Here is a 21,805-nt window from a genome sequence, read left to right as displayed (position 1 = left end):
TATGGCGACAGATGCTGTAAACAGTCATACGTTTTCCAGGGCAGGAAGAAGAAATACTGAAGGAAATAAAGATCACAACAGAATACTGTCAGTAGAATGTCTGGAGACTGACAAGCTTTAGGTCCTTATTCAGCAAAGCACATAAGCACAGGCTTGATTATGAGCATATGCTTTAGTCCAGGGATCGGCAACCTTTGGCACGTGGCCCACCAGGGTAAGCCCCCTGGCGGGCTGGGCCGGTTTGTTTACCTGCTGCGTCCGCAGGTTCGGCCGATCGCGGCTCCCACTAGCCGCGGTTCGCCGCTCCAGACCAATGGGGGCCGCAGGAAGGGCGGCCAGCACGTCCCTTGGCTCGCGCCGCTTCCTGCAGCCCCCATTGGCCTGGAGCGGCAAACCGCGGCCAGTGGGAGCCGCGATCAGCCGAACCTGCGGACGCGTCAGGTAAACAAACTGGCCCGGCCCGCCAGGGGGCTTATCCTGGTGGGCTGCGTGCCAAAGGTTGTCGATCCCTGCTTTAGTCCATCCCTATTAAGCAAAACTTTGAGCTATGCATAGAATTAACTTTATAATAATCATACCTAGTTCTGATATAGCGCCTTTTATCAGTAGATTTCAAAGCACTTTACATAGTAGTATAATTATTCCCATTTTACAGATAGAGAAACTGAGGCACAGAGAGGTGATATGATTTGCCCAAGGTTACCCAGCTGGCCAGTGGCAGAGCTGGGACTAGAGTCTTCAGAATCCCACTCCCATTAAGTCTGTGCTTGAGAGCTCTGTTTAGTGTGAAAGTCTCTTTCCCCTCTTCCCACTCCTGCCCAGAATTCTGAAGGAAATGGAACAAGGGATACCACAAAAGCAATTTAAATAAATTTGCCTTGCCATGGTAATGTAAGAGAATCAACTATCAGGAAAGATAAAGAGGAGGCTATGCACATACTATAATTTACCTGAACTATAGTAATTAGATTGAAAATGGAACACCATAAAAAGTCTAATCAATAAGACAACCAGTTAGGGGGTAATCTACTTAACTGGATTAAGGTTCAAGAGAAGTGCACAGTAATAGGTCCCATAACAGATTGCTTGCAGAATCAATATTCAGATGTATTTTGATTTCATTTTGTTTGCTCTATGTGTCAGTGATGTAGAAGGAAGTGTGTGCCCTAACCTGATAATATGAGTAATAATGCATAAGAGAAAGCAACATATTTCAACATGATTTGAAAGATCTTGAAACTGATGGGTTATTTTTATAATTAAGTCTGTTGAAATGACTATAAGGGGACAAAATATTCACCATAAAACAGGAATAAATATTAATAGTCAAAAACTGCACAAGATTAGGAGAAAACTGAAAAGGAATTAGATCTGTTTCTGGAGAGAAAAATAGTTTGAGGGATTGTAAAAATGGGATGGCCCTAGCAGGATTTCATAAAAATTTGGATTTACCTTACTGTGTCTAGGAAACTATTGATCCATCTAGTCTGGTGTCCTGCTTCTGGCTCTGACCCACCTTTTGTCCTTGGTAGAAAGGAGGAATAAATCAGGGAATCATAGAAGTGAAGGACTGGAATGGAGCTCAATAGGTCATCTTGTCCAGTCCCTGCACACAAGGCAGGACTAAGTAATAACTAGATCATTCCTGATAGGTGTTTGTCTAACCTGTTCTTAAAAATCTCCAATGAAGGAGATTCCACAACCTCCCTAGGCAATAATGCTAACAATCACCAACAGCCAACTGAGTGCTGTAATGTATCAATATAAAATCATATATGATGAAAGGCTCTACACACCATTTAAGCCTTTAACATGGGATTTATGTGGTACATACATCCCTTTGCAGGTTCTCTGCATTGAGGTGAATTTTATCATTCAACAACCTTGTCATTGCAAATCTGGTACAAGAAACACATTTTACTCTAAGGTACTTTTGCAAGATTAGTGTTAAAAATTCCAATGTGCCTAGGATATTTTTTTTTGAGCAAATGAGAATAATGACCAGCTGCCTGTACAGAGGGCATGATTCTGGAAGGTGTTGAGTACGTTGGCCCCAATCCAGCAAAGAACTAAAGTACATGCTTAATTTTAAGCAATGAGTAAATCCATTGACACTGTTAAGCATGTACTTAAATACTTTTTTGGTTTGGAACCAGATTGTTCAGCCCCTTGCTAGATTAAGACCTCAGTGGATGGAGGGACAAAGTATTTTTAACATTTTTAGGGCAACAACGGTCAGTTGCCCACTACCTTGTACAATCCGGCTTGTCTGACCCAGTGATGTTGAGGTGACTTTTAGGGTCTGCTAACATATTGCTTGGTTTCTGACAAAGCTCCTAGAAATGAAAGCTCTGAATTGTTTCAAAGGGACTGTGTATCATGGTGAAAAATCACATTTCCTTTATTGTTTACCATCAGATTGGTTTTTGCTTAGCTACCTTCCCTTGTTTGAATTCAAGAGAGAAACAATATGTGTAAATATATTAAGCTAACCTCTGCAGGCATTAATATTTATTATAACTGTACTTCAGTGGAACACTCCGGTAGGGCCAAATCCTGAGCCCAGTGCTGAGTAAAATAGTCAGTGGGAACGGCAGGATTTCAGTTCCTCTAAAGATTTGATCTGCCTTAAAGCAAATTTCTTTACAATACAACTTCAACTAATAGGAACAGAAATTTGCACACTGCAGCATATTGAAACAATATTGGACTTTATTCTCCTTCCACTATAAATGAGTTCACTATAAGAAGGTTCTGTTCTAGAGTATAACTATATTTTTGTTGGTTCAATTTTTTTAAATGTACTCTGTGTAATTTTTCCCCCTAGTGTTTAACAGCTTTTCATTTAATCCATTTTTATAACTGACTCTCAGCAGATTCAACGCACTGCAGCCTCCCTAAGTGTCAGATTGTGGGTGGTCCCTTTCATTTAGGGTATCTCTAGCCAAATGTGAATAGAAAACAGCTTTTGGTTCTGCAGTTTTGGACTTTAACCTTAAATACCTACTAGAATACAATCATCCACACGTTACTGGGTGCCAGTAAATAACCTATTCAATTATTCAGAGCTCCAGTGGAATAGAGGCATTAGAGCAAGACAGTGGCTCTTTTTTTTGTTTTTTTTTCCATATTAAACTGAGTTAGACGTATTACTGGGAGGGGAGAATTACAGATTGTTTCTTATAGTGAAATAAGAATAATATAGTAGAAGTTCTTTCCCGGTAGATGGGGCTACATTTTGCTCTGTTATATATAATGTAAATGGCAGCAGAATTTGGCCTTCTGTCTTTTTACATGTGTTAGGCCAGATTTTGGATAGCATAGAGATTTAGAGTATGTCTTCGCTTCAAACTGGAGGTGTAATTTCCTGCTCAAAGAGGCATACCTGCGCTAGCTCTGCTGGAGCTGGGGTGCTAAAAACAGTGTGTTACCACAGCAACACAAGTGGTGGGAGGGGCTAATTGTCCTGGGTACATGCCTCCTCCCATAGCCTCTGCAGTCACGGCTTCACTCTGTTTTTAGTGAGCCAGCATGGATATGTCGTCTTGAGCTGAGAATTACACCCCCAACTCAAAGTGTAGACATACCCCAAGTCTGTGCAGAATTTTACTATTATTTTATAGTATTGTCTCAGAATCCTAATAAAGAATTAGGGCTTCTCTGTGCTAGGCACTGTACAGGTATTTAAAAAAAAAAAAAGAGACAGTCCCTGCCTCTGAGATCTCACAGTCTAGGTGTTGGAGAGGGCGAAACAGGTGGATGAAGTAGACAAACGATGGGGAGAGAATTGAAAGATGAACTAACAATATAACAGAGTTTAGTAGAAAAGCGGAAGTCTTAGCTTGCCACTTCCCTAATCAAAGCCAAACAGGAGTAATATGTAGGTGCCGCAACAGAGGTGGGTTTAAAAGAAGGATTTAAAAAAGGATAAAGCTGAATTTGACCTTCGGAATTTCTTTTTTTCTCATTCAGATAGTTAGCTGAACAGAATGTGTTTCTTTTGCTCTCTTTGGAAATTGCCACGAGGACATTGACGCTGCAGCATGCAGTAGTTTGGCTGGAGTGCTGCAAGAGCTTCTGATCTGAAAGAGTCATGTTTGATTCCATCAGACATTTTCCCTCCCAGAGGACTTTTCTACCATTTTTGTAATACATCAGAGTTATAATGTGCTGCCGCTGTTCCCTTTCTCATAATCATACAGCTCCAATTTGTGGCTCCCCAGAGAGTCATTAAAATGTGGTGGAAGGGCATTGGGTTAAATCTAGTTTTACTCAGCAACCTGTTTTTTATCATATTTTCCTTATGAATCAAGAATGAATTTTGGCACATTGTACACAAAGAAATGCTGCTCTGGGTGGGAGAGTATCTAGTGGTTGAAGCAAAGGATTGTGAGTCAGGAAAGGACTGTGAGGCTGGGGCTTCTAGGTTCTATTCCAGCCTCATCTACGGACTCACTGTGCGATCTTGGACAAGAAACTTTATCTCTGGGATCAGTTTCCATGTCTGTAAAATGGGAATAATAACTCCTCACAGAAGTGCTATGAGACTTGGTTATTCTGGGTGAGATCCTCACCCCTGCTCCGGACCCCTTATAATGGTTAAAAGGGCCGGAGCAGTGTACAGGGGCCCTAAAAAGCCTTGTATCAAGCCTGGGGAAGATTCCCTTGGTCCAGGCACCATAGAAGGTAGCCATAAGTTTGCACTCCAAGGATCCCCTTGCAAGCCCTAGTGTAGTGGGAGGCAGGGGGCAGTGCTTCAGACATTCGGGGCAAGACTGTAGCTCATGGGTCAGCTCAGGGAGGCTGTCATAACCTAGACAGGCCCTCAGGCCTGTCTAAGTTGCCTGGAGGACAGCCCAGGATTGGAAGCATGCAATTTCATGCACAGAATTTCACCCAGAGTAAATATAAAGAGCTCTGAGATCCCCTGCTGAAAACAGCTTCTCTATGAAAATGCAAAGCGGTTTTTTGTGTGTGTGATTTCCTTGATGCCCTGGTATGTGTCATTCTTTTGTCATTCTAAGTTTAGTTATGCGTATAAGGTGTTGCAGGAATCAAGGACTGTGCTCCATTTTACTAAAGCCTCAGCACTGAACTACTTATCATATGCCACAGTAGTTATCTCCATCTGAAGAGAATTGCTTTCATTTTCTAATTCCTAAAGGCAGCAAAAAGTCTGGTCTCTTGGCTCCAGAGTCTCTGGGCATTTAGGAAAGTGTGAAAATTGTGTAAATCAGAATTTTACTGCCTTTAGTGGCAATGGAAGATATGAAATGATTTGTTCTGAAATGAAAGTATGTAATGTTGTATGACAAACAGTTCAATGCTGGGGTTTTAGGTAGACAGTGCAATGCAGGGAATAAGGAGCTCGGTTTGGCAGACACACACATATCTGTGCCATTCCTTCATTTTATTTGGATTATTCCTAACACAGAGCAATATGTTAGACTTTCCTCCATGTACATATGTTATAGTGACATAACTGAACATACCCACAGAGTATTGTGTTGTGTATTGTGACTTGGGGAGAACTCTTGTTTATACAGGGAAACAGCCTGCAGTAGCTAGCTACTCCACATTAACTCCTTGTGTGGACATTCCTCCTGCACACTAAGAATGCCTTTGTGCACAGTAGCTTAATTCACTCTGGAAGTGCATTAAGCTAAGCCACCCAAGGGTACTCTTAATGTGCAGTAGAGTCTCCAATTGGGGAATTAGTGCGCAATAGCCAGTGTGTTGTAAATTCACACCCTAACTTGCTGCACACTAACTTTCCCCACCTAAACATGCCCCCAGGAAAAGGAAGACCTCCTTAGAGTCCTTTTTCAAGGGAAAACACAAAGGCTGATGCCTTTGGACTGTAATAGGAAATCTCTGGCTCATGATGAGAACAACTAACTATTGCACATGGGGCAACCAGGCCTTAAGAGAGAGGATTTCTCTTGAGCTCTTACCCTGATTATGCTGAACATACTTAAAGTATGTCAGTGGGCCGAATTCAGTTACAATTTCTCATACCAGATCTGAACTTGACCCGATCTGTGAAATCTCTTTCCTGCTCTGAAAGGATACCCATTGATTATTGGACTTACTCTTTCTTCCAACTAATTGTCCACTTCTTAGGACAAGTATGGTATTGGGTTGCATGAAATTCATTCCTGTGTGGCTGCCATGAGCTCACCATAGCAAAATGGCTGTTACATTTTTCCATGGAAAGTATCTTAAAGGGATGTGTAGTACCAATGTTTTGCTGGTGTCACTGTGTAGGGACATTTGGTCCAATTCTCCACTGCCTTGCAATATTTTTAGTTCTTTGCATTTACTTTGCATAGGTGTAAATTGCTATACCACCAAAACACCCATGGATATAGTCTGATCCATCTTGTAGACAAAACCCCTACTCTTTCTCTCTCTTGTCTATTTAGATTGTAAGTGCTTTAGGGCAGGGACTGTCTACTACTCTGTGTTTTTACAGTGCCTAGTGCCAGCACAGAAAGACCCTGATCTTGGCTGGTCCATAGACATGACCATCATAAAAATATTATTAATAATAACAGCAGCAAGACAGGTTGTTTGGTAAAGGTAAACTAATGTTATCCTCATTTACCCTAATAAGAGCCTTTTGACATCAGTGGATTTAGGTTTGGGCATAATATGGTGCAAAGCTACCTCAAAATTGTCCCACTGGGAGCAATAACAATAATATATGAGTCAAATTCTTTCTTAATTTATAGCCACCCTCTTGCCAACCCACTGATTTCAGTCTGTCAAAATCTGCTTTCATTCACACAGGTTCAATTCTCTGTAACTGAGAGCTGGATTTAGCTCTTTTACTCTAATGGGTCACAAGATAGTGTAATTGAGAACAGAATTTGGCCCCATTGTCTGTGAGGAAAATTGACTAATGTTTCACAAGGCACTAAATCCATTTATAGACACTAATTCAGCAAAACACTTATGCAAATGCTTAACTTTAACAGGCTTAAAGCTATATGTCCTATTGACTTTAATGGGACTGAAACTCATGCTTAGAATAAAGTACATGCTTAAGTGTTTTTCTAAATCAGAATTGTTTGCTGAATTGGGGTGTATAGGGATCTAAATTGTTTTCAGACGTTAGTAAATAACATGTTAGTAAGTGATGTGATCTTATTCCAGTCGGAGAGTAACTAGTACGTACACTTTAAATTTTATTTACTAAAATATTCCTTTAAAAAACTCTTTAATGCAACCATAACCACCGAAAGTAACACTTCATAGTACCATAACCACCTATATTCAGCAAGTATGGAAAACTATGGTGGAAAAATCCTAAACCTTCAGACTCTCAAACAAAGCTAAGCAGTTCTTAATGTTGGCTTGGATGTGATGGTATGATTCAGCTGTCTCTGTTATCTTGAAGTTGTTTTTTCAAGTGCTCTAACTAGGGGAGCAAGTGTGAACATCAACTTCCTGACATGCAGTCACCAATTTGTAGCTTTTACTCTAAACAGATTATTTTTAAAATGATAACACTGAATTGAATGACGAAAATTTCCTTTGATTTATTGGCAGTAAGTGCCATAGCATTCCCTAGAAAACAAACAGTTTTCTTAGCTAGATTGGGAGACCAGTTATCCTAGGATGATTTATATTGCTGTGAATGACACTTTCCAGTACTGCTGTGCCCAGACAATGGGACAGCTCGAAAGAGCTAAAGCTGCATATATAAAATACAGTCCCAGGGAAATTACATTCTAATCTCAAGATTGCAGGTTTCTGTTAAAACAGCACTGGTGACTATTTGTTTTTGCCATTTTAACAGCATTCAGATATAAGAGTTAAATGGAAAATATTTTTTATGGATCTGTATGATACAGAGCCTTGAGAAATGCAAACTTAATCAGAACATGTAGTGTTCTCTGCTATATGTCACCATGTACTTGGACTATGTCAGTTTCTAGTGCCACATAACCACTTTAATTTTTGCATGTGGTTGAGCACGTGTTTACAACTTGATTAATCAGTTCTTTGTTGCTGGTCTGAAGTGTCTGATTTGTTCAGTATGATAGTTGTCTATGTAGGCGGCTATGCCACTCTTGAGGGTGTTAATTCCATAGGCTAATTTGGTCATTGTGTACTGTGCCCCGGAATTATAACTCTTCTTGTATTGTTGCCACTTATGCCATGTCTTGGCTTGTTTGTTTGGAGACTGGCATTTTCTAGGAGATAGTATGTGACCTGATCTGTTATAGTGTTCCTCTGTCTTCTTTGGGTTGTTGGTAAGCTTCCAGATGGTTACCTATGCTTTCTTGCTGCGGTGGGTCATGTCCACACTCTCAGTGAGTTTCTGCTATGACTTCTGTTTTTCTTCCTTTATGGCAGAGACCAGGTCTTTGCTAGCTGCGATGGTATCATCAGCAAATGGGTCTGCTTCAGACCTCTGCTTATATTTTGTGTACTGATCTAATCACTCAGATGTTAGGCCTGGCACATAATTTGTTCTGCAGCCTTCTGAAATATTCTTATTTTAGATAATGGACTCCACATTGACAAACTGATCATAATTTTCTGGTATTGGCTCCATCTTTCCATCTTTACAACGGCATCGAGGTTGCCAAAGTGTTATGGCTGCATTGATCTGGATGTAATGGGGCAGTGCTGGAAATGTGGAATCAGACCCAAACTAAGTTTGTTACACAAACCAGCTATATTGCTGCAAACAAATGACAGATCAGGGTTGTAGCCCCATCTCCATTAGCTGTATTGAAAGAACTGGGGAGCTTGGGGTCATGAATTAAGCTTAAGTGGTATGCATCTGCCCATGATTCTATTAGTTCACCATTTTCGTCAGTTACACTGTAGCCCCATTTGATGCTCTGATTTTTAGTCACCAATGATCACCCATGTTTTATCATGTTTGAGCTTATGTGAGCTAGTGAACTTGAATTGTTTGCACAGCAGTTTGTAGACTGATGTGATGGAAATGCCACTAATGTCTACAGTCAGGATTTCAAAGTCATTATTATCGGTCATAGATGTTGTGTGGATGACAAGATCAGATTTGATGAAAATGGCAATACCATATTGCTTGTGCGGTCTTTCAATGGTCAAGTTCATCCCAAATATCTTTGAGAGGCATAACACCTGGCAGTTGTAGTCAGCATACATTTTGGCTATAAGGTCTTGTTTGACACGCGAGAGCTCTTGACATTTTCTGAAATTATGTCAGTGCCAGCTCTGATGAAGACCCTTTTGAATGACAATGATGACTGCATTGACCTTCATGTACAGTTGGTCAGTTATGCTGATGACTGTGTCAGTCTGCAGGCATAGACATATAATTTGTTTATATTGTAGTGGTAGGTGTTCAGCTGGATTCTCAGATTCAGAGAATCTAACAGGGGCCACAATGTGAACACTTCTGATATAGCCCCAATGGAGCCACAGAACTTCAGGCCTATATCACTACTAAATCACCTCTACAACCTGCATGAGTGTCTCATCTTAAACCACCTATTACCAAGCATTGAAAAGCACCTAATCCAGGAAAGGCATGCACCAGTCAAGTGCTGAACACCACTCAATACACAGAAGATGGCTTTGAAAAGGGTATGGTAACGGGAACGGTGTTTGTTGACCTATCAGCAGCATGACACAATGAATCGTTGAAGGCTCTTCACTAAAATATACAACATGACAAAAGATCACCACTTTGTATGACTGATACAATCTTTACTAGAGAAGTGAGGGGTTTTTTTTTGTCAAACTGTTGCAATATTCCATCTCAGGATGTACAACTTTGGCCATACCATCTGCTGTGGGAAATGCCAGGGAGGGAGCTGGGTTTGGAGGATTTTGTGAGGTAGGAAATCATCTTAATTGTAAATGTTGGTTTATTAGTAAGTTAACCTTAACCCTTTCCTTCCCCAAATCCTATTTTCTGTTCACAATGAAGTTTGTCTTCTCCCCATCCCACCTCCCATTATAGTGTTATTTTTGGTGTAGTATCTGTATATACATTGAGGGGTGTCACTTTGAATGGAGGCACCAAGTGCTAAGAAACAGTAAAACCTGGGACTCACTCCACTTCAGGAGTGGGGAGAAGCTGTTCCAAATGCTGGTGATACCAAGCGCCTGGGAGAGAAAAGGGAAGAGGCGTGAGCTACACCTCGGCAGGAGAGCAGCTTAGATCATAGAAACATCGGATTGGAAGTGACCTTGAGAAGTCATTAAGACCAGCCCTCTGAGCAGGCAGGACCAAGTAAACCTAGCCCATTCCTGAGAAGTGTTTGTCCAACCTGTTCTTAAAAATCTCTAAGGACGAAGATTCCACAACCTCCCTTGGAAGCCTATTCCAGAACTTAACTACCCTTATAGTTAGAAAGTTTTTTCTAATAACTAACCTGAATCTCCCTTGCTACAGATTAAGCCCATTACTTTTTTTCCTACCTTCAGTGGACAAGCAGAAGAATTTATTGCTGTTCTCTTTATAACAACCCTTAACGTATTTGGAGACTATCAGGTTTCCTCACTGCTAGTCTTCTTTTCTCAGGACAAAACATGCCCAGTTTTTTTTAACCTTTCCTCAGAGGTCAGGTTTTCTAAACCTTTATCATTTTTTGTTGCTCTCCTCTGGTGTCTCTCCAATTTACCCTTTTCTTCCCTAAAGAATGGTGCTCAGAATTGGACTCCAGATGAGGGCTCACCAGGGAGAGTAGACTGTGACAGTTACCTCCCATGTCTTATGTACGATATTCCTGTTAATGCACCCCAGAATGATATTAGCCTTTTCCACAACTGCATCACATTATTGACTCTCATTCAATTTGTGATCCACTATCGTACCCAGATCCTTCTCAGCAATACTACCACTTAGCCAATTATTCCCCATTTTGTAGTCGTGCATTTCATTTTTCCTCCCTATGTGAAGTACTTTGCATTTGTCCTTATTGAATATTATCTTGTTGACTTCAGACCAATTCCAACTTGTCAAAGTCATTTTGAATTCTATTCTGTCCTGCAAAATGTTTGCGAACCCTCCCAGTGTCGTGTCATCTTTACTCCATTATCCAAGTCATTAATGTAAATATTGAATAGTACTAGACTCAGGACTCAGCCCTACATGACTCCACTAGATACATCCTCCCACTTTGACAGTGAACCATTGATAACTACTCTTTGAGTATGGTCTTTCAACTAATTTTGCAACTACCTTATAGAAACTTCATCTAGACCATGTTTGCTTATGAGAATATCATGTGGACTGTGTCGAAAGCCTTACTAAAATGAAGATATATCGTGTCTACTGCTTTCCCTCTATACACTAGGCCAGTAACCTGATCAAAGGTTGCTTTGGCATGATTTGTTCTTGACAAATCCACTTTGGCTCTTCCTTATAACCCTATTATCCTCTAGGTGTTTACAAACGGATTAATAATTTGTTCCAGTATCTTTCCAGGTCTATAATTTCCCTGGGCCCTCTTTGTTCCCCTTTTTAAAGACAAGTACTATGTTTGCCCTTCTCCAGTCCTCTGGACCATACCCATCCTCCATAAGTTCTCAAAGATAATTGCTAACAGTTCTGTGATTGCCTCAGCTAGTTCCTTAAGTATCCTAGGATGAATTTCATTGGGCCCAGCCAACTTGAATCCATCTATTTTATCTAAATATTCTTTCACCCGTTCTTTCTCTATTTTGGCTTGTGTTTGTTTCCTCTTGTTAATATTAATTGTGTTGAGTATCTGATCACCATTAATCTTTTTTTTAGTGAATACTGAAGCAAAATAGGCATTAAATACCTATGCCTTCTTGATGTCATCAATTATTAGCGCTCCTTCTCCACTAAATAGAGGACTTAAATTTTCCTTCATCTTTCTCTTGCTTCCAATGTACCTCTTTTTCATGTCTTATATGTTACATATTTCATTCCTGGGCCAACTATGATGCTTTGATTCAGCTGAATCCTGGGAGAAGGGATGGTATATATTTGGTTTCTGAAAGTATCATTTTGCAACCATTCTTTGTTGGCTGAATTAATTGTCCAACACTTTATAACCTTAAGAGTCCCATACTATCTCTGCACTGGAGAGAAGATACTTCACTGAGAGAAAGGAGCGTAGATGGCCCCAAAACTAAAGTCAAACACTCAACCAGAAAAGCGATAAAATCAACCCAACATAGTGTAATTATCATTAATTAAGAAAGCGTCACATCAATAACATTCTTAAATCTATACTAAGTATTTTTTCTGCCCACTTAGGAGAGATTGTATAGCAAAGCTGATAAGATTATGCTGCCCTATTCAAAGCAATGAATTCTGTGTATGTCAGATATGCAAGTTTTTCACTTTGTTTTTCAGCCTATCTTTCCGAATTCTTCAGAACACATAAGGCACATACACAAAAAAACTTGTCCTAACAAGCTTACAATAACAAGGATATATTGCTCCACAAATCTTTCAACAGCTCTGCACTCTGAATAAAATATGAAGCAGTGTGGAGCAAAGCAGTAGCTCAAAGCTAATGAACAAGCAGTTGCTAAAAATTCGAATATCACAAGAATGTACTTACATGGGTGTATTGGATCAGAAAAAAAAATCTCAAACCTGCCTAAACTGTGGTTCTGGAAGCTGTCCAAGTAGATTCAGATCATTTGAAAGGTTCATATAAGTACAAAATAACACAGGTGGGGTTTTTTTAGGTTGCATCTGGTATTGAGACCCTTCCCTTTCATATTTTTGTGTAGGGATCCCGTGAATAGCTCTGCCAAGGGTCCAGATTAGAACTGTGAAAAGAGTTTTCAATTAAATGCAAAGTGACGTGAAACTCATCTGTTGGGTGCGGGGGGGGCTTGTTATAAATCTGAATCTCAGCACAAATTCATAGAAAATTTCACTGATTTTTATAACACTTTTGAATATAACTGAGTCCAGTTTTGAGTAGGAATGGGCCAAGGAGACAATATTCATATTCACATCTGGGTCAGATTTATACTAGGACTTGGAGTTTCCTACTCAATGACAGAGAAATGTTGTAAACTGTTTTTATTGCAAGATTTTTGCCTAAAACAGCAGGAATCTCATGAGAGTGGCTGATTTGTAGGATGTCCTTGTAGTTAAGGTTCAAGCAAGGAATCTTGGGGTCTGTCCCTGATTCTGTGTGATGTTGAGCATAGCACTTAATTTTTCTGTGCCTCTGTTTCTTGATCTGTAAAATGGGAATAATAAGCTACCTACTTCACAGGGCTTTTGTGATGTTAATTTCATTAATAATTGAGAAGTGACTGGGGATCCTCAAATGAAAGGCACTAGAAAAGTTCAAAGTACTGCTCATTATTTTCTATATCTTGGGCTGAAATCTTGAATCGCCTTGGAAGGCTCAGGGCATAGGTAGTGAGATATAGAACCTTTCACTGCTAAATGGCCAGTTCAAATCTTCTCCTGTAGATTGTTTCCATCTGATGCTTGTTTGGCCGTATTCCCATTGGTTTCTTATGGTCTGTATAGAATGTTTCTTGGTTTCAGTCCAGGTCACAGCATATCAATGTCGACATCACAAAACCCATCACAATTGGCACCATTGTTGGTAGTCTCGGAAGAGAGGCAAAGAATTGTGTAGGCAGAGAATCTGAACGATCTCTCACCTGAAGAGATGTTTCCTGCAGGTGGAGATTGAGACACAATGGTGGTGGTAAGAGAGTTTTCTGCTGTACCTTTGCTTATGGATAAATACAGGACTTAATCTTCAATGATATCAGCTCAACACCTTTATGGAAGTTCCTGGGACTGATGCTTCAAAATCAGATTAAATAAGTAACTAAAATTCATACAGATTTTCTTGTGATTCCCTGCAAGGTTACAAAGAATCTGCAAGGGCTCCTGCACTGGAAATTCAACTTCTCACTGCTGAACTAAATAGTTTTAGCTCATGTTTAGCATAAACCTTTAAAAATTGCTAATCTCACATATATCCATTAGATGTCACAGTACATTCTCTGCTACTGATGTGCATATCCATTTTATTGGCCTCCTTCTGTTCCAGGCCATTAAACACAGCTGCTTTCAGCAGAAAATAAGCTGAAAGGAAAGAGGCATCAAGTGTGATTATGGATAGTGCACCGGCCATGGTGTGACAAGTCAATATGGTGCTAAAAGAAGCAGTGGTCAGCAACGTATCCGTACACAAACACAAGTGTCTGTGGTAAAAATTTTGAGGTCCGTGGTAATTTTTCAAAAAATTGAATGACTGAACAACCCCCTCTCCCCGATGTCCGTCACTAAGTACAGTAATTTTGTTAAGTGTCCGTCATGCAACATGGTGGTGACGACCCCTGAAAAGAAGCCAATGTGTAATGTAGTATTAGAAAACCTCAAGCATTCAAAAATCAGGAATCAGAATCCCAAAAATCATGAGATTGGCTCAAAAATCATAAGATTTTTTAAAAAATAATACAGATTAAGTTATTTTGCTTTGCCTTCTGATTTCTGAGCAGGTGTTAATGTCACAGAGCAGGGAAATAATATTTCCTTGGGATATAGCATTAGTTTGACTGCATTAAGAAGATAATGGCAATTAGGAAGGACCCAGAGAAGCCAACAGACTGTTTAAAGATGAGACGGTAACTCTACCCTCTTGGATGTGCAAGGTGCCTCATTTCTCCCTTGTGCTAGTTATCCATATTGCAGGTGACTGCATGTGGTGGAATAGCAGCTGCTATGCATCTTCCCACTCCAGTGGTAGGGGAGTGGATGGAAAGAGGCAGGGAGTGGGTGGAGATTTGGGTCAGTCCCCATCCCAGTGCAACAGAGCGACCCTGGAGGAGGAAGCAATCTCCTCTAGGTCAAGGGCTGAGATGGATTACTTCCCCCTGGAGCAAGGGGTGAACTGGGGACCAGGCTGTGACTCTCTCTCACTTATAAACACTGAAAAATAAAACTACTTTCCACAACTCCTCTCACATAGGGCTATCACTAAACATTGAGAGCCTGTACTCAAAAATGTCCATAGGGCAACATTAACATAATTTTTTTAGAAATGCAATTGAAAATTCACTTAATGTTTCTTTTTTTTTTTGGTTTGTGATACCCACATGCACATCACACCAGTGTAATAAACCCCATAGCTAAACAAGTAACAATGAAGTCTTTGATTTGATATATAATATGCTATAATATCTTGAGAAATGAGCAAGAATGATCAGCAGTGCAAAACCAAAATGTTCATGTGTATAAAAATGCTCATCAGAAACAGTGTTGTGTGAGAACTGCGTGAACTCGAAAGGGTTTAAAACGTAATCCCTGAAAAATTGATCGTTTCCAGTAGTTAATGACCTGCTAGTCTGCTAACCATTAGGAGGGGAAGCTAAGGGTAGTTAACACTTAAAGAAACACTGTTGTTGCTAACAATAGTAATGAGCCATATTTTGAGCTTGTTGTTATAGACTATATAGAGAAGTATAATGTGTGTTTTAAAATGGCAGTGGATAATTAAAAAGAATTAAGACACAATGCTGAAGAGTATCAGAGGGGTAGCCGTGTTAGTGGCTTGCTCAAATGGCGGGAGGGATTTGTCAGAATTAATCAGGTATCTGCTGGCTTTGGAACTTTGAGCTGAGACTAGGATCACATATTGTGACTGGTGAAATAGGGTGGTACTGGAGACATGGCTATAGAAGGTCTGAATGAGGAAGGAGATAAATCTGTGGGGAGTTTCCCTGATCACTATGAAAGTTCTACTCACTGTGGACACTGGTAAACCCACATGGGTGTACAGCTCAATGAGGAAAAACTGGGGGCTGAGGGAGCTGTGTATGGCAATGCATATAGTCATGTAGAGGTGTGTGATCAAAATGAAAAATGTCTCTGAGATTCAGTACCAGGTATACTATGGCACCAATGGCACTGCCACACCAGGCCCACACTTGGGGCCCACAAAAGGTTAGTCCGGCCCTGCTGTTGGCAGAAAGTATCCCAGCTGATCTTAACTGCTGAGATAGCACCCAGGGGACTGGCAACTTCTAAGGGCTCAATTAAAGTTTGTCACAAGTTTGAAGAAGAGGCAGCACATAGTTGCCCATCTCCAAGAATAGACCAAGGATCAGTGTGATGGTAAAAGTCACAATCTTAGTTTCCACCTCTTGCTCTGGGATACATGTAATCTGCACCATCCCTGTAGCTAGCAAAATTTATTTCCTCCACCACACCATCTCAACTGTGTTAGCCAGCATGTAGTTGGGGGGCTGGTCTGGGGTCAGAACTAAGGTACCCACTCCTCTCTCGCAGCAAGGTGGCTCACAACTGAGCCCTAAAATAGCTAAGACCCAAAAGTGTATATGTGGAATCCTGGCCTCATTCAAGTCAAGAGGAGTGTTGCCATTGACTTCAATCGGGCCAGGATTTCACCTGTGTAGTTCAGTGTTTCTCATTCTTTTCAAAATTAACTGCTGAAATGACAGATGTGTGCTTCCATTTTTGATAGTTGGAAAGTTGTGAATTTTGGAGTCACTTCTTCGTTCATTTAAGTTCTATTCTTCAGATGTTCAGAAATTAGCCATTGTAATTCTATGATTTCACGGTGATTTATATGCTTTTGACAGATTTCCCTCTGCTTTCATTCTGTGTAGTGGATTTTGGGTCCCCCCGCCCCCAGAGTTCAAAGACAATCTACTGCAGGTTTCTGCTGCCTGTGTGATATACAACTGGTTCAGAAGCTGTCATAGTTTCTGCTTCTAACACTGATCAAGCTTCATTCCTTTAATTTGAAAGCCACCAAAAATAGGTCTACAACAAGTGGGAAATAAATTTCACAGAAAGCAAAAGTGATTTTTTTTCATAGGGTGCAAAATGGAGTTAGTGAAAACCAGTGATCTTAGGAAACGTAAAAGGAGAGGGGGAGTCTTTGGTGTGAAGAGTTGGGAGGAAAAGGGGCTGATATAATTGTATACAATTACATTTTTGTCCAACTGCAACACTGAGCTGGAAAAGTGATTTTTTTAACAGTGTACTGTAGAAATTTAGTAGAAACAAATTCAAGTTTTTCCTGACTCTGCATCTTTTAGGTTTGTATTCCTCAATTTTCAATCCTTTTATTGTTGAAAGTTACTACTCAAGACATGGAAAAAATAACAATATTTAGAGCTTTAGGAACTCATTCCCAGTAGCAACTGATATTACTAACACTGGGACCAATTCTTCCCTCAGTTATCTCCATCATTGGAGATTTTTAAGAGCAGATTAGACAAACACCTGTCAGGAATGGTCTAGATAATACTTAGTCCTGCCTTGAGAGCAGGGGACTGGACTAGATGACCTCTTGAGGTCCCTTCCTGTCCTACGAGTCTGATTCTATGTGTCCAGCTTCCATTTAAGTGAACAAGGGACAATTGAGGGCATAAGTGGCCCATAGTAAATTTTGTGAAAATACACTATATGATAATCTAAACCCAGAATTTGGCACATCACTAACATTTCCAAAATGCTATATTCTAATGCTGCAGGACTGAAATGTGTGGCCATTTAATTTGCCCCATTCTACTGTCTTGCAAGCATATCAACTCCAGTTATTAGTTGTTTTCAGAGCTGGTCCAATTTTTTTCTATGAAAAGTTTTTTTCATTAAAAAAATTGCCACTTTTCAAAATAGAAAATTTTCCCCCAAAATATTTTAACAAATTCACAAATATTTTTTTCAATATGCTTGAACTTCTTTTAAAAATGACTAGAGAAAAAAAAAAGAATGGGAGTGTAGGGGGTGGAAAGGAAAGGAAAGAGGAAAAAAACCAAAAAATTAGAAATGACATATCATAAAACATCACATGGTCTGCCCACCAATTGGTCCCTTTAAAGCCCTGTGCAATGAAAATAACTTCAAAAATGTTTCACCAAACTATTTTCCATTTTTTTTATTCACTCCCATGAGGTAGCCAGCTATGATTTCCTTTCTTTTTCTTGGTTTGAAGATATGTTGACATTCAAGCCTTAGCAACATGTTCTTTTCCTGCAAGAATGATCTAGAATTGGCAGATTGCACTGGCCTCTCTTCAAGGGATTTTTTCTGCCCACCTTCCTTCTCTTGTGATGGCGAGGATAATGACAATAAGGGGTGATGTTTAGCAACCAAGCAAAGCAAAAGTTTTACTGCTTAGAGCAAGTGGAAGATCAATTAACAATCTTGAGTTACTTTGTCTTCTTTTCTTACCTAAAATCTATTGAGATGCTTGATAATAGCCAGGATGCTACTGAACTGCAGACAGACTTAATTTTCCTCCCTATCCTATTCTTAAGCTGCAAGGTTTGGAGACAGTATTTCTGTAGTAGGCCGAACAGTTGGACTGCATTAGCATGGAAGAGCCAACCTCTGAGTTGAAATATGAAATGATCAGCCATTTCTTCTGCCTCATCAGGCCTTAATTAAGGTACAGTAGCCCAAGTTTCACCTGCTTGCTGGCAGACAGTCTTCTTTAAAAAAAAAAAAAAAAAAAAAACAAAAAAAGAAAAAAAAAAAAAAAAAAAAAAAAAAAAAAAAAAAAAAAAAGCATGCACAAAGAAATCTCTGGATAGAAGATTGATAAATACCTTGAACTCCCTGAACAGAGCATCAGCGGGATTTATAAGATGAATGAAGACTAGCAAGGCTGACCTTTTTTTGAATTATGATGATCCTAATAGAGAGCGAGATAAGTGAAAACTGATGGAAGGAAAACATGAATCCCATTAACTGATAGAGAGCCAGTCTGGCCTTTTGAAGATCCATGTGTATAACCTGAAAATATCAGTGGATATCCACAAATAATCAGGGTGGAGGAACTTAGTTTAGAATCCAGCCTTTGATTTGACAGCTCGTGTGTGTAGTGCCATGGTCTCTCTATAAGTAGTCTCCATATTTCTTGGTATAAAAAAAAGAGTCTCTCTACTGCTGTCTTTCATTGTTAATATCAGGGCTTCAAATATCTTCATGAAATAAACAACAAAACAAAACAATTTTGAAAACTCCGAGAAAGAAATCCTCCTTTCTAATCTATTTGGGTAACTTTGGTTTTTATAATGTGAAGCAGAATTTACTGTTATATACACATTCCACCCAATGCATTTTATTTTATTTTTGTATCACGATAGTGTCTAGGAACTCCATTCATGGACCAGAGCCCTATTCTTTCAATATCAGCATGTGAAGAAAAATAAAATATATTATTCCAGAAAAACACAGTCAACGACGACTACTCTGGAGAACTCCGTAATGGTTCCAAAGATAAACAAATTCAATGAAAATCCTAAAAATTTGTAAAAGGTAACTGTATTGGAAATTACCTTGCATTTTAACACTTGTTTCTCATCACAGTGGGAATCTAGCTTTAAATTGAAAGCCACTTAGTACTTTTTAATTGAATACTAAAGATCTCAGGTTTTTATTAACGTGACTCCAAATGTTGCATGAAGTCATATTCTGAACATCTGAAATATGTTGCTTCATTGGGTTTCATTGATTCTGTATTTTTATGCTGAGAGTGAATTAGTCTAGTGCTAAACTAAACAGAATTATGTTCAAGTTATACAAGATTCCAGAATTAGTTCCACTGCATGACATATGTTTTAAGAAATGGAAAAACACAGCATGCAATATCATGCATATGTTTTCTAGGAAACTCTGAAAAGACCGGAGCAAATTTGGGTTACAATCATTATACTGAAAATTCTTCTTGTTTCTGCTAAGGAAAAAGGTTTAGTGAGTGAAATTTTATGTCCTATCTGCCAGTTTTTTGTACATCTAAATAAGTCATAAAACTCTAGGAGGTAGTCTCTGAACATGCTTAGCCATTAGAGCAATCACAATATTATGTTGAAGGTCAGGTTTTCATATTGTAACATGAGACTTGATTTGTCAGGCTATGTCATGGAAGTTAGGGCCTCAAGTCCAGACTTCTCTGGCTGTGAACTTCAAGTTAGTTATAATTTATTACTAGCCTGGAACAACTAATGCAGGATTGGTGTATTTTGACTCAAGGCTGATATTTAACTCAAAAGCAAAGCTTCTGCCCATCCACCTCCGTGCTTAGCAATATTAAATTCCTTATCCTTGTAAGCATTCAAGGCGTTTTACAGGGAAAAGCCAAATGTCAACAGTGTAAAGTTACTTTAATAAAACTGACCAAGATCAAGTTTCCTTGTTGGCTGCCTGCCACCAGGAATCCTTTTGTTAGCTTTGTAAAATTTCCTGTGACAAATAGGACCCTTTCATTTCTCTCTATCAGACTGAACACAGTTTAATTAAAAGGTGAATAGTTTGATTGCAAAATGTCATAACATGGAAACCTCGGGAGCACAGGCATTTTGAACCTAGCTAGTTGAGGGGGTTTCATTATTTTCATGAAAGGTATAAACCTCTCTCTAGTGTGGAATGAGCGAAGCATTACGGAAAAAGTTTAATTTCATTACCCAGTTTCAGAGCGACTATATCCTCTCCGTTTCCAGGAGTTTATGATAAAAACGTTATGGAAAAACAAAGCAAGAGCTAGGGTAGACAGAAAAAATATATATAAATACTGAAAATTAAAACACAATGAAATCATTAAGTAAATGAAAAGAATATTGTACAGTGGGAATGAACTCGATATCTTGTGGACTGTTCGCTATAGTGAATACTCACTGTTTCCTTAGCTGCCATGCTTGGTGGTACTGATATCAGCAAATGTAGTAAGCAAATCCAAGAACAGAGCCACAGTCAAGGTTGTGCCAGATATTTCACTGAACTGTAACAAGAGTTAGGATTTCAGACTTCCGCTGTTTGAAATTGGATTGGGCTACTGCCACATGGTGCAGTATAAGTGATGGATGTAATTAGTATGTACAAATAATTTTTACCCAAACAGTTTGAATCTATTAATATGTCTTCAGTATATCTTGAAGGTTTTTAATTCTCGTGAAAGCAACCACGAACAGGAGATTAAATACAATTGTAAATAAATACATATTCAGGGAGCAGGTAAATATATGGAGATTGTTAAATTTGACTGGCAAAAAACCTTGCTTGTATTAATAAGTCTTGTCAGACAGTGCTTTTGGCTTCACTAGATATTGTGGCTCACAGCAAGGGCAGTTTAAAGAATGGCTGAAGGGTTTGACGTCTGTCTTTTCAGTCGACATCATCCATATTTCTGTACAAGTGCTATGTAGTGCACAGCTATATTTCAGAAGAGGTGCAACAGTCTCTTTTGGCATTCTTGTGTTCTTGATAGTGGACCCCAGTGTGGTCAGGTGTTCCTATTTTGGAGTTGTTAAAAACATTCTCAGTTGCCGCATATGAATGGAGAGCATATCTCAACAGAGAAAGCCATGCTGAGTCTCTGTGATGTCACCTCACCATGAAGCTACCCAGGAGAAAAGGCAGTTTACAAATACCTACATAGAGAAGCAGGTAGATAAAGAATCAGCCAGACTGAAGCAGTGAAGGGCTCACTTCCACCCTCACATCCTGTCACCTTCTAATCATTGTTATTTGATTCTGCTCTGTTCTGCTTGTCTCTAATGGAAAAAGATGTCACACCCATGACAATTAAGTGTGGCAATTTCAAAACCAGGGGGAAGAAAATCACAGTTTAGTAGAACATTCTGCCTTAGGGACTGAAAACAATAAACGGACGTGGCAGTAGCCGTGTTTAAAGCCAAATCCTGTCTTTTTCTAAAATTCAAATATTCATGCCATTTTAAAAGAAGCATTAGTATAGCCTAGCAAATCTGCTCATTTGACCAAATATGGATTTAGTAAAAAGTGAGTAAAGACCTCAGGAATTTATACATAGCCATTTGAGCTCAGGACAGAAGAATTAAAAAG

The sequence above is a fragment of the Terrapene carolina genome, unplaced genomic scaffold (genome assembly GCF_002925995.2).
Source record: "Terrapene carolina triunguis isolate 2854851 unplaced genomic scaffold, T_m_triunguis-2.0 Scaffold95, whole genome shotgun sequence".
In the NCBI taxonomy this organism is placed as follows: domain Eukaryota; kingdom Metazoa; phylum Chordata; order Testudines; family Emydidae; genus Terrapene; species Terrapene triunguis.
The sequence above is the reverse complement of the archived record's forward strand: the minus strand, read 5'-3'. Positions refer to the sequence as shown.